Here is an 11,446-nt window from a genome sequence, read left to right as displayed (position 1 = left end):
TCTCAAGTTCAACTAGTAAAACTTGTAAGAATATATTACCCTTGAAGCATGTCTTTGATTTCATTTTGTTTCCTGGCTTAGAAAATGGAATATTTTTGTGTGAAATGTTCATCGATGTCCACAAGTAAATACTGATTTATGTGCATGTTCTTACAGCCCAGGGAGGTGGGAGAGGGAGGTGGGGTGGGTGTGAAGAAAGCAGCCAGGCTGCAAGAGAAGCCAAACAAATGGTGAACCAGGTGCCTGCCCAGCAGGAAGTGTGCCCAGGAGCAGAGCCTGGCAGCCCATAGTGGGTCAAATGGGGTTCAGAGGAGCACAGGTGCTGGGCAAGTCTATGCCCACAACCAGGGAGCAGTCATGGATCAAGCTGGGCTGGATGAGAATAGGCACAGAGATGACCTACATGAATTATGACGAGGCAGTCAGAACTAGGTCAGAGGATACACTGAAGGCAGTGAGTGAGAAGGTGAGCATACATATAGGAAGGGCTTGTGAAATTCTGCTGGCCAGAGGGTAGTCCTCTCCAGATGTTGCACTTAGAACAGAGATTGCATCATTATGATTGTGTTTCCAGGATCTGAAAGCTGTTGGGTAGGGGTAAGGGATTAATACAAATTATCAGTTGTCTAAGAAGGGGTCCTATTGTCAGTATTTCTCGTGTTTGTATTGGTATGAAATTCCTGATACAAATTTAAAATATAGAAATCTCATGTTAAATATTTAGCCTGTATGTAATTCCTAGGGCTGTGGGGTGCTTTTATTTATTTATTTTTAACCAAGTACACTCTAGTTCAGATTTTCAGGGTCTATTATAGTTCCTGACACATAACTGGTACCTAACAAATTTCAACTAATATTTATTAAATAAAAGAATAATTTTTCTTTCTGCAATGCTTTAGCCCCAGATCTTAAAGATATAAGTTATGGTTCTGTGCTCACATGAATGCAACACAAGCAGAATAAAGTTTACAACTTTTCTCTAAAATTTTCATTTTGACTTGGTAATCTAAATATTTTACTGTGTTCTTCTTGGGAGATGGGTATAAGTTATTCTTTCTGACTAACTTCCTTAATTTTCCAATTTATTTAGCCATTGTTGATACTGTTATAGGTCATTGTTTTATTGGGGTATTATTAATACAATATTATATAGCCAGGGATGTAGGGATTCTGATCTGGACCAAAAGTACCTAATCTAATTAGAAAGATAAATGTCTATATCCATGTGCTTGATATTTATTTTTGTGTGTGTGTAATTACTCTCTTAAAAATATGGCTAAATCTCTGCTTCTCAAACTGGAGCCACACACTTTTTCTTAATAGGGATGGGGTGGTGGGATGAAACTCGTGTCATATAAGGTTTAGAGCAGCAAGTCAGATTCCTCTGGATTCAGTTCATGGCTCTACCACTTCCTAGTGTTGTAATGTGGGTCAGGTGATCTTATCTGTAAAATGGGAGTAATGACAGTACTTACTTCATAGTGCTCATGTGAGGATCGAATATGTTAATATGTGTAATCCACTTAGAACCACAGTAAGCACTATATATGTGTTGGCTGTCATCAATAAAATTCGGACTATAATTGTTATTAATTGTGATTCCTATTTGAGAAGAGGAAGATGAATGGAGAATAGGGAGAGAAACTGACTTCTAAAAGTCAACAAATATGGCGGTAGGTAGGATGGAACTAGAAACACTCATTAGAGAATCAGGACAATTTTCTCTTTACCTGGACACTTGACAGATTTTATCTTCCTTTTAAGGGTTTTGGTAACATGGAGGCTATAATCTATGCATTTTTATGAGTGAGGATAATATAGTCATATATCACACTAGAAAATAATTACTCATATACAGATTGATTAATTCTCTGTGCTTTTTTTTTTTAATTGTGAAGGTGATAATTAGGCTGTATTCCATGACAACTGTAATTATAAAACAATATTGACTGCAAATTCAAGACTTGTGCGATTAACATGAAATGGTAATAACCAAGCATATTGTAATCTACTGATAATTATAAAGCAAATTTATTCCATAAAAAGAAGAAAAGAGATCTGATGTGAAAATGTACATAAGGAGCCTCCAAGGTAAAAGAAAATTTGGATAGCCAAGTGATCAAAGTTGATCATTCTAAATAATCATAACTCAAATAAAGCTGTCATCAGTAGATCTTTGCTAAGGGATATTAACCCAAAGTCCAATTGTGACATTATAATCAACACACCCACCTGTATAATTTCTTCCTGGGATTGCCTTTTATTATTTGAAATCACATTTAATCCTTCCACAATAGGAGGCTGATATACAATTGTGAATGCCTGAATCATACTGATTTATTCCCTAATTTCATTTGAGAAACCACTTTATAAACTAATATCCTGATTACAAGCAGAAAAAAGATGGAATACACAATAAAGTGTCCACAGGGGGTTTCAGCATTTCATTTGGGGTGTCATATTGAACATTAAAATGCAATGTTATAAAAAATGTGTAGAAGAGAAAAAATGATGGTGTCCTGTTAAATAACTTAAAAAAAAAAACTGCCTCAGATTTCATTGCTACATTTTATTTATAGTTTCAACTGATATTTGGCTTCAATCACGGAACTTCTAGTTAGTTTGCAGAGATGGTTTTTATAAGCCTCCTGGGTGAAGGAAAATAGTCTGCCTTGATTGGTCTACCAATAGGAGGCTCGCTGAAAGAAACAAAGGAGGGAAGATGAAGAAAACTAGTCAGCAATGTGAAAGGTGGAACAGAAGTTTCCCAGGGGAAATGAGCGTGAATGGAAGATTAGTTTTCAAAACTGAGAACTTGGAGGACAATGGAAGGGCAAGATAATAAGCGTAGCCTACAGAAGAAAAATAGAAACTGGGGGAACTCTGCTATACTGTGAGAAACATTTGGTTTAAAGGAGAAATATTCAGACTGGATATATATATATATTTTAATTCATGGACCAAAAAGGGAGCTTGGCAATATATTACATCTATTTTTTAATAGCTATATTGTGAAGCTTTTCAGAATACCATAGTTTTAAACAAAATAAAACAAAACTGAATTTAGTTAAATAAATTTGAGAGTAAACCCATCTAATTTATAATATGCTTGCACTAAGAACATAGGTAGGCTAAATGTATTTTTTTGCATATGTAAATAGATTATATTTATTTTTGTATTTATATATTTTATTATTTATATTACAAATGATACATAAGTTATAGTATGTTAATATAATATATATTTATTTTGTTTTAGACTCCATTTCTCTTTAAGGTTACGATTATTTTCTAGGAAAATAAAAATTGTTTAAAAGAGTTGTTAAAGAGTGTTTTGTAGAGTAGAATCATTTCTATATGGATAATGCTCAGTTAAAGTGACTCTGAGGATCAAATCCTGTCAGCTCTACCTTTCAAATACATCCAAGGCCAATTGCTTCTAATCCTCTCCCCTGCTGGTACTCACCATCTTTCACTAGATTATGGAAATAACATTCTAACGGGTCTCCTCATTTCTACCTTAGTCCCAACATCACAGCCATAGAAGTGCTGTGAAAATGAAAGTCACATCACACTATTCTTCCTCTCACTCTAAAGGCTACTCATTTTATTCACAGTCCAAGTCCATGCATGCTCAGGCCTGCAGAAAGACTCAGAAGCTCTACAGAACCTAGCCTACTGGTTTGTATTCATAATATATTCAAAGCACTCTTTCTCACTGGATAATTCACTTCAAATAGGCTGGAAGTCAACCATTTTGCTTTCCAAGTTTCACATACCTGGACCTTATTTCTGGCACTGTGGTCACGATAACCAATTCTATTAGAGTATAACTATTTGGCAGTTTTATGGAGTTTGTCATAATCATGTTTCACCAGTTATACTCATTATAGTTCACACAATGGGTTAATGATTCTTATCTAGGGTCAAGAGTTCCAAATTGACTTTTAAGGAAGAAGAAATAATATTGGAATTAGTATTTTGAGAGAAAGTTTGAGATGGAGACATTTGACTGGAGAAATTTGAAAGCCGTTTTTTAAAATTGTGAGGAGATATACTTTTAGACTGACGCAAGTAGGTCAAAATAGAGGGAAATGTTTTGACTGAACTGATTCCTTTAGTTTTCAAGTAAAAGAGAGAAGTAACAGCTATAATTGATGAGAATGTGGCATTGAATAAACTTTTAGACAAGACACAGTGGTTCCCGAACTTAGTTTTCATAGTTAAAATACATATCCAAGGGCTTGCCTATAGATATTCTGATTTACAGCTGGCGTGAGGCTCAAAATTATGTTTCTTTAAAATTGTCCCCAGACCTCACTTTGAGAAACTCTAATAGAAGCCAAAAAGTCAAGAAGATGTGTTCTCATCTTGACAGGACAGAGTTGTATGACCTTGGGCATGTTCTGTTTCTTTTCAGTTTATCTATAATATTAGCAATTTATATTTATATATAAATTTTACAGAATATAAATATTGTTCTATGCATTATCTAACTTAATATACCTGGAATTTTGCAAAGTAGTTATTATTGTTCCCATTTTATAGAAAAAATTCAAGGTCAGAAGGGTTATCATAGACAGGTCAGTGACAGATCAGTGACAAAACCAAGATGAGGAATCATAATATTTTTAACTCTATACTATGCATGTTACTGTACTTCAGATGCAAAAGAGGAAGTAGATTCAAACTACATATGTTTCTTTCTAGTTAAATCTAGTCAGACAGCCTCCCCTCAGGGCGGAAGTCTTTCAGCTAAAGCAGATGTCCATTCTATGCAGAAAGGCCGCTCCCAAGAGGATGAGAGGTGCAAGAAGCTCAGTTGTGCAAGTCTGGTTCCTCTTCCAGGTCTAGATAGCTCACTAGCTCCTCATCCTTGAAGATGAGTAAATGTGAAAGCAGAGGAAGAACACTTTGAGGGAGAATCCCTCCTCAAATGAGAGGAGAGAGGAGTTGGGAATAATGTGCACTCATAGATATCACATTTATCTCATGAGAGAGATATGAGACTTGAAATGGAAACGGGAATCTTGAGTAGACGATAGGCCTTTTGGTGGAAGAAAGAGTGAGGAGGGAGTGGACCTTTTCCATGTGCTCATTGTTGTTCCCGTATACGAAGTTCAGTGTCTGGTTTCTTTTAGCTGCTCTGAAACAAAAGATTCTGCTTTCTTCACACACTGTGTTTCTCTCTCTTCAGAGGATCCCTTGAGGAGCTATTCCTCTATGCTAGCTTGAGATTCCAACTCACTACATGTAGCATATCTCTCCCCTTTGCACATGTTGTTTCATAAGAATAATAAAAAATCCTCATGTCCTCAGCAGATAGAAATAGAAGAGGTATGTTTTTGAAAGATTCCTAAGTGAAAACTTGTCTTAGTGGCATTGATGATATTTTATTTTCAGAAACAGAAAATCATCTAATTTGAAGGAATAAGGACTAAACAGCATTGTATAAAATTGGCATTATATTAAGCCTGCACAGTCAAAACTCACTGAGTGACATCGGCTAGAGAGAGCTCCATGGTAACCTAGGAAATAGGAATTTAGAGTGTCAGGCAACAGAGAAAATCAAATTATTGTCAACTTGCTACAGGAACTCTGTTCAAGCAAATATGTCATGCAGTCAGTGGCAGACATTTAAAAAGCCATGCCTCTAAGCGAATATATTGCTTGGCTACTCCCTTAAAACATTTTCATTTTTAATCTCAGCTTCAAGATCTTTTATCCCCATTTCTGCTCCTGTTCTTTAATACCATAGTGCTTTCTTCTACCACCACTAGAACAGAAACCATGTTTAAGAATATAGTAAAGCAGAGCTGAAAGCAACCTGAACACTTCTATTTCAACAGCCTCATTTTACCCAAGGAAACTGAGTCTCAATAACATTAACTGATTTGCCCAAGGCGCATCTCCCCGCCTCCCCCATCTTGCAGAAACACAGCCAGTGGAGCAACTCAGCTCCCCAATCAGCCAATGACAATAAAAGCTCATACAACTACCTTTTACACAGAAAGCAGCTGCTGTTTTCTATTTGTTTCCTTCTAACAGTTTTACATTTAAAAAGCAATCTAATGTAAAAATAATTCCTAATCCTTTATAGAAGTTTATAGGGCCGATATTTCTGGAGATTCTTGGAGTTGTTCATATAGGAACTACTTGTTATAATAATGTTGTTGTGACTATTGATCACCATGTGCTTGACACTCTGCTAAGTGTTTTGTAAATCTAATTTCTTTTAACCTTCACAACTACATTACATGAATCTCATAGAGGTTAAGTTCTTCAGGAGATACAATGTCAGATCTCATCAAATTCAGTTCAGCCTTTACCTTAGTATCACAGTGAGGACAACGAAGAGATCATCATTTCCTTTAAAGCAGAGACCCTGACTAATTATAGATAAATCCATTAGATAGTGTCAAGTAGAGTGCTGCTCACTTCATGGGTGCCAAGTGATATTTCTAATGAGTCGTTCAGTCGGTTAAGGGGGAGAATATTGTTAAATACAACAATCGCAGAAATTCTCTTGAATGCCACAGGCCCAGCTCAAATTAACCAGTAGCTGAGTCTGTGACCCTGGGCAAGACACTTAATGAGATGTGGAGTCACGGGTGTTTGTTGAGGTCATAACACAGTTGGCTTACATTCTGGACCTGAATGTTGGAAACATTATGAAATAGTTCTTCAGGCAAACCTTCGAATATCACCTCCTCTTATTGAGTTACCATACACAGTGCTCATCACCCAAGTTCCACACAGGATCCTGTACTAGGACATTTAGAAAATTATTTTTACTTTTCATGACAACTGCATTATTGCCATTTTATATAGAAAAGCATTAGGCTTAAAGAAGGCCTAATGCCAAAATGCTAGTAAATGATGATATTTGTCCCTGGTGTGAATGTCTCCACAGTGTGTTCTCTTCACACTATACCAGGGGTCCCCAACCCCCAAGCGGCAGGCAAGGGACTGAAGCTTCATCTGCATTTACAGCTGCTCCCCAGCGCTAGCATCACTGCCTCAGCTCCCCTTCAGATCATCAGGCATTAGATTCTCATAGGAGCACCAAAAAGGTTGGGTTCTGATACATTACTCCACAGAATCAACACCACTTCTAGCTCATTTTAGCTCTGCCCTTTCTCATTCTGCCTCTGAAATGCTCTGTCAATATAATTTATGTAGACTCTCTTGGACATAACTTATATTTTGTAGGAAAAAAAATTTAAGAATTCCACAATTGTAGGTGAAATTGATTTCCCATAATTTCCCGCTTGACTGATCTGTGACTGACGCTCCTAGTCATACCAGCTATTTGAGTACTTCACTGTAAGAACACTCATCAGCAATTACTATCTGTAAAATTTATCCAATGAGTGTTACTACAATGACAGCTCATGAGTTAGAAACTGTTTTTATAAACCAGAGATTTGATATAGCATAGTTGAATGTTAACGGTTCAAATTTTTTTCACCAGTAATTTTTGCAGTGAATAATATTGTAACTTTGATGCATCTATGGGTACAAAGATGAATAAAGCAAATACAGTGCAGATGGATCATTTCATATTGTTACAGGAACTGATTTGGTTCTAATTATTTATTTAGTGTCTACTATGTTCTGAGTACTATGCAAGGTGCTAAGGTAGATACAATTCTTAGACATTGTTCTATCTCTTTATCTTAGATAGGATAAAAACACACACACACTCACACTCACATTTACAGCCATAATCAACATGTGCTTTATTCAGCAAAGTTTTCAAGTTACTTATACATATATAATACCATTTAATTCTCATAACAGCCCTACAAAGCAGGTATCACCAAACCTAACTTTTAGTGAAAATACAGAGACTGAGAGAGGTGAAAGGATACAGTGAGGATGCTGAAGAGCCAGGATTTGAAGCCCAGTCTTTTGACTGTACCTCTAGGCACTTTCTACTACTCCAGTTTGCTACACAATAGTGTGATCTGGAAGTGAGTGCTGCAGAATTACATACTATAGAAGTTCAGAAAATGGAGAAATCCCTGTAGGACAGAATAGTTGGTATTGGGTGATGAATAAGACTAGCTCATGAAGAGGAGGGAGAAAGAGGACTTCCAAGGAGGAGATGTTAAAAGAACATCTAATAGAAATATGAATTAGATGTGTTCAGGGCAGTAGATAAGCCAAAGTGAAAGAAGTAGAGGAGAACTGGTGTCAAACATGGGTCAAAGACTATGTTGGAAGAGAGGGCAGGTCCAGGTCATGGTGAGCCATGGTGATGCCATTTATCGAACTCTGATCTTCCTCCGGCCTGGGAACTCTCAGGGCGGGGGAGGAAGATGGTGGGGGGTGAAGCAATGTCTTCTCTCTGCCCTTCCTATTTTGCCTCTTAGCAGAAACAAATATTTTCTTGTTTTAGAGGTCACTTTAGGTCTTCTGGAAGCTTTCATTAACTGTTACAATTTAGATATTCTCCCTTCAGGAAATTCCAAGAGCATCGATTTTTGTCCTGCAAAATTGATCATTTAATAAGATTCTATACCTTGTTTTCCCTAATTAAGTGAATTTGTCTTATGACCTTGGCCAGACAGTAACCTTCTGGAAAGCAGGGATTATGTCTTATTTTTTAGAAGCTGCTGAAACTACTTTCAAATATGCATATTATAAAACAATGGTAAATATATTTAAGAGCAAAGAATCAAGAGCAGGGAAAATACAAATGGGAATAAAGGCCAACATAAATATTCGCAATTTAAGAATGATAACAACGGTTCCTATGGATGCCAATTGTAAGAGAGCTAGGTAGCATAATTCTTGCCATCAAAGAGGAGGAGACATACTATGTTGTCAGATAAGCTGCATGCCTCTCAGTAACTACTTTTAAAACATTAATTTTGACTTATAGTAATGCACATTATTTAACAAATTATGAAAAAGTAGTTAATTTATTGCCTCTGAGTTCCAGGTCCACTCTTCATTGCCTGCTATGCGAAACCAGAGCTGGACTAAATTATTTTCCCTTTGCCGGCCAGCATGGTGTTAAAGTTTGCCAACACAGGGCTCTGGAAAGACACTGGAGGGCTTCTCTTGCTGATATGTCTGCTCCTTGCAGTCAGCTCCTTGCAGTTGGCTCCTGCAGAAGGTGTCATGTGTTTATATGCAGTTTCTCATAACATTCTGAGAGTAATGTCCCAGCAATGTCGCTTCTCCCAGTGGATGGCTTCCCCTGGCACTTCCTCGTGCCAGAGTTCTGGAACTTGGGTGGCAAGTTCCAAGGAACAATACCTCCCTAAGGACAGCTCCTCTAATACCCCGCATGTGAGTCATGAAGCCCGGCATCTCCCCATGGGTGACTCCCTAGCACTGCCCCTCAAGTGCCTTCTAAGCAAATTCTGAAATGCCTTCTCATGGCTACGACTTTCAGTATCCCAGAGAACAGTTTTCTGGTGAGTGTCACTTTTGTGGCACCTCCCTGCTGATGGCTTATTTGAGCACCCCAGAGGATGTCTTTTCAGTGAATCCATACAGCACCTCAGCAAGCTTTTACATCACACAGTAAGACACGGTTGTGTTCTCAAAAGCAAGGTTCAGCCTTAGTTGGGGGTGTCTTCCAGAATTAATCCTTCCTGGTTCCTCTGGTTTGGCCCTAGGAGAATCGGCTTCTCTGTATATATGCTATTTTTATATTTTGGGGAGTCTTTTTATTATTTATTTATTTATTTTTTAAGGCGAGGCAACCTTTAAAATCTTGATCTCACAGATTGCAAGGACTTTGTCAGCTTACAATCCCTTATTTTTAAATTTTTTACGCCTATAGCACCTGGTCTTCCTAAGCAATCTGCCATCTAAGTACTAACCAGGCCCAACCCTGCTTTGCTTCTGAGATCAGATGGGATCAAACTTGTTAAGAGTGCCATGGCCGTAGACTCTTTTTCAGTTTTTAGTAGTTAATTCTCCATTAATCCAGTATCCTGTTATAATTAATATATATTTTAATATTAAAGTGCCCTTGTTCAAATTGCTGTGCAGTTTCTTCCTCCGAAATGAACCTTAACTGAAATAAATGCTGAGACTTAAGAAAAAAAATAGTAGTCCCTTACTCCAACTGTTACCACTCATCTCTATTTCCCAGAGGTGATACTTTAAAACACTTACCATTACATTTCTACATAAGTTATTTATACCGTTATTTCTGGATGTATCAATTTTAGACATTATCTATTCTTATATTTCTCCAATTACCTTATTAGTAATATTATCATTTTTGCTTAAATTAATAATTATTATTTACATTATTATGACTATTAGTTACCATTCAGTCAAGTGATATTCTATGATTAAATATTTTTTCTTGTATGATTTTTAAAAATTCTAGTTTTGGAACTAATAATTGCCTTGGTTATTATGGTTTTAAAATTCAGAACACTTATTTCTATTTTTTTAAATACTCTGACAGTTCTGCCAAATAGCTATTAATAACATTTTCCATATGCACAAATGAATGTGTGAATATCCTCTACACAATCAGTACATATTGAACATATAGAAATCATTTAGGAGTCTCACGCTGCTATTTGGCCTTTAGCCCTGATGTTGATCCTCAGCAGGAATTTGAACACAGACATATTTCTTAAGCTTGTTGGGCTTATTTTTTTCTGCAGAATTAGGAGAATAGAGTTGTACATCTATGAAGTATATTTTAACTCTTGAATTCATAGATCTCTAATGTCTATTCTATTGTAACCTCTGCTCCAGGACTAAATGTAATTCTTAGTATTAGTTGATCTTAAGTAAGTGTAGCTCAAGAGTATCTGTTACCTCTCAGTGACTCTGTAAAAATACTACATTTTGTTCTCTAGAGCCACCTACTCCAGGTAGGAGAACTGGTATTCTTTGTCCCTGCTCTTACTATACTCACTGATCAAAAGTAACCATTGTAGTCATTCACATGCGTTTATGCTTTGTCAATGGCTGCTTTTGCACTATAATGGCAGAGCTTAGTAGTTGGGACAGAAACCATATGTGACTCTCACTTTCACTTTGCAGTGCTACTTGATCCATAACAAATTGCAATGTTGCAGTTAAAACTCAATAGCATTTTGAGTGCCATGCATACTGCTGCATTGTGTCACATTTATTTCTATTTATTTTATACTTACCAGTGCACACTCAGCATGTAAATACAAAAAGAGAAAAACTAAAACTAAAACAACAACAATACCACCACCAACAACAAAACAATCAAAAAACCCCCTAACCATTGTGAACCTTTTCCTGGCTATGTATAAATGCAATTCTGTTTATATAACTTTAATTCTATTTCTTAAACTTGCATTAAGCAACTGATTGTTGAAAGCATTATGCTAGATGATATGGCAGTTCATTTTCTTCATGGAAGATAGTAGCATAACAATGTGTAATAGAAATTATGCAATCAAGAATCCCTGAAAATATTCTTACT

General features: G+C 36.6%; 1 pseudogene; it reads right to left on the bottom strand.

The window, feature by feature from the left end:
* Window positions 1-9,793: 9,793 nt before the first annotated feature.
* Window positions 9,794-9,912, bottom strand: LOC118602119 (annotated as a pseudogene).
* Window positions 9,913-11,446: the final 1,534 nt, after the last annotated feature.

This window comes from Rousettus aegyptiacus, unplaced genomic scaffold (genome assembly GCF_014176215.1).
Source record: "Rousettus aegyptiacus isolate mRouAeg1 unplaced genomic scaffold, mRouAeg1.p scaffold_m13_p_4, whole genome shotgun sequence".
NCBI lineage: Eukaryota > Metazoa > Chordata > Mammalia > Chiroptera > Pteropodidae > Rousettus > Rousettus aegyptiacus.
Note: the sequence above shows the minus strand (reverse complement) of the source record. Positions and strands in the feature narration are given on the sequence as shown.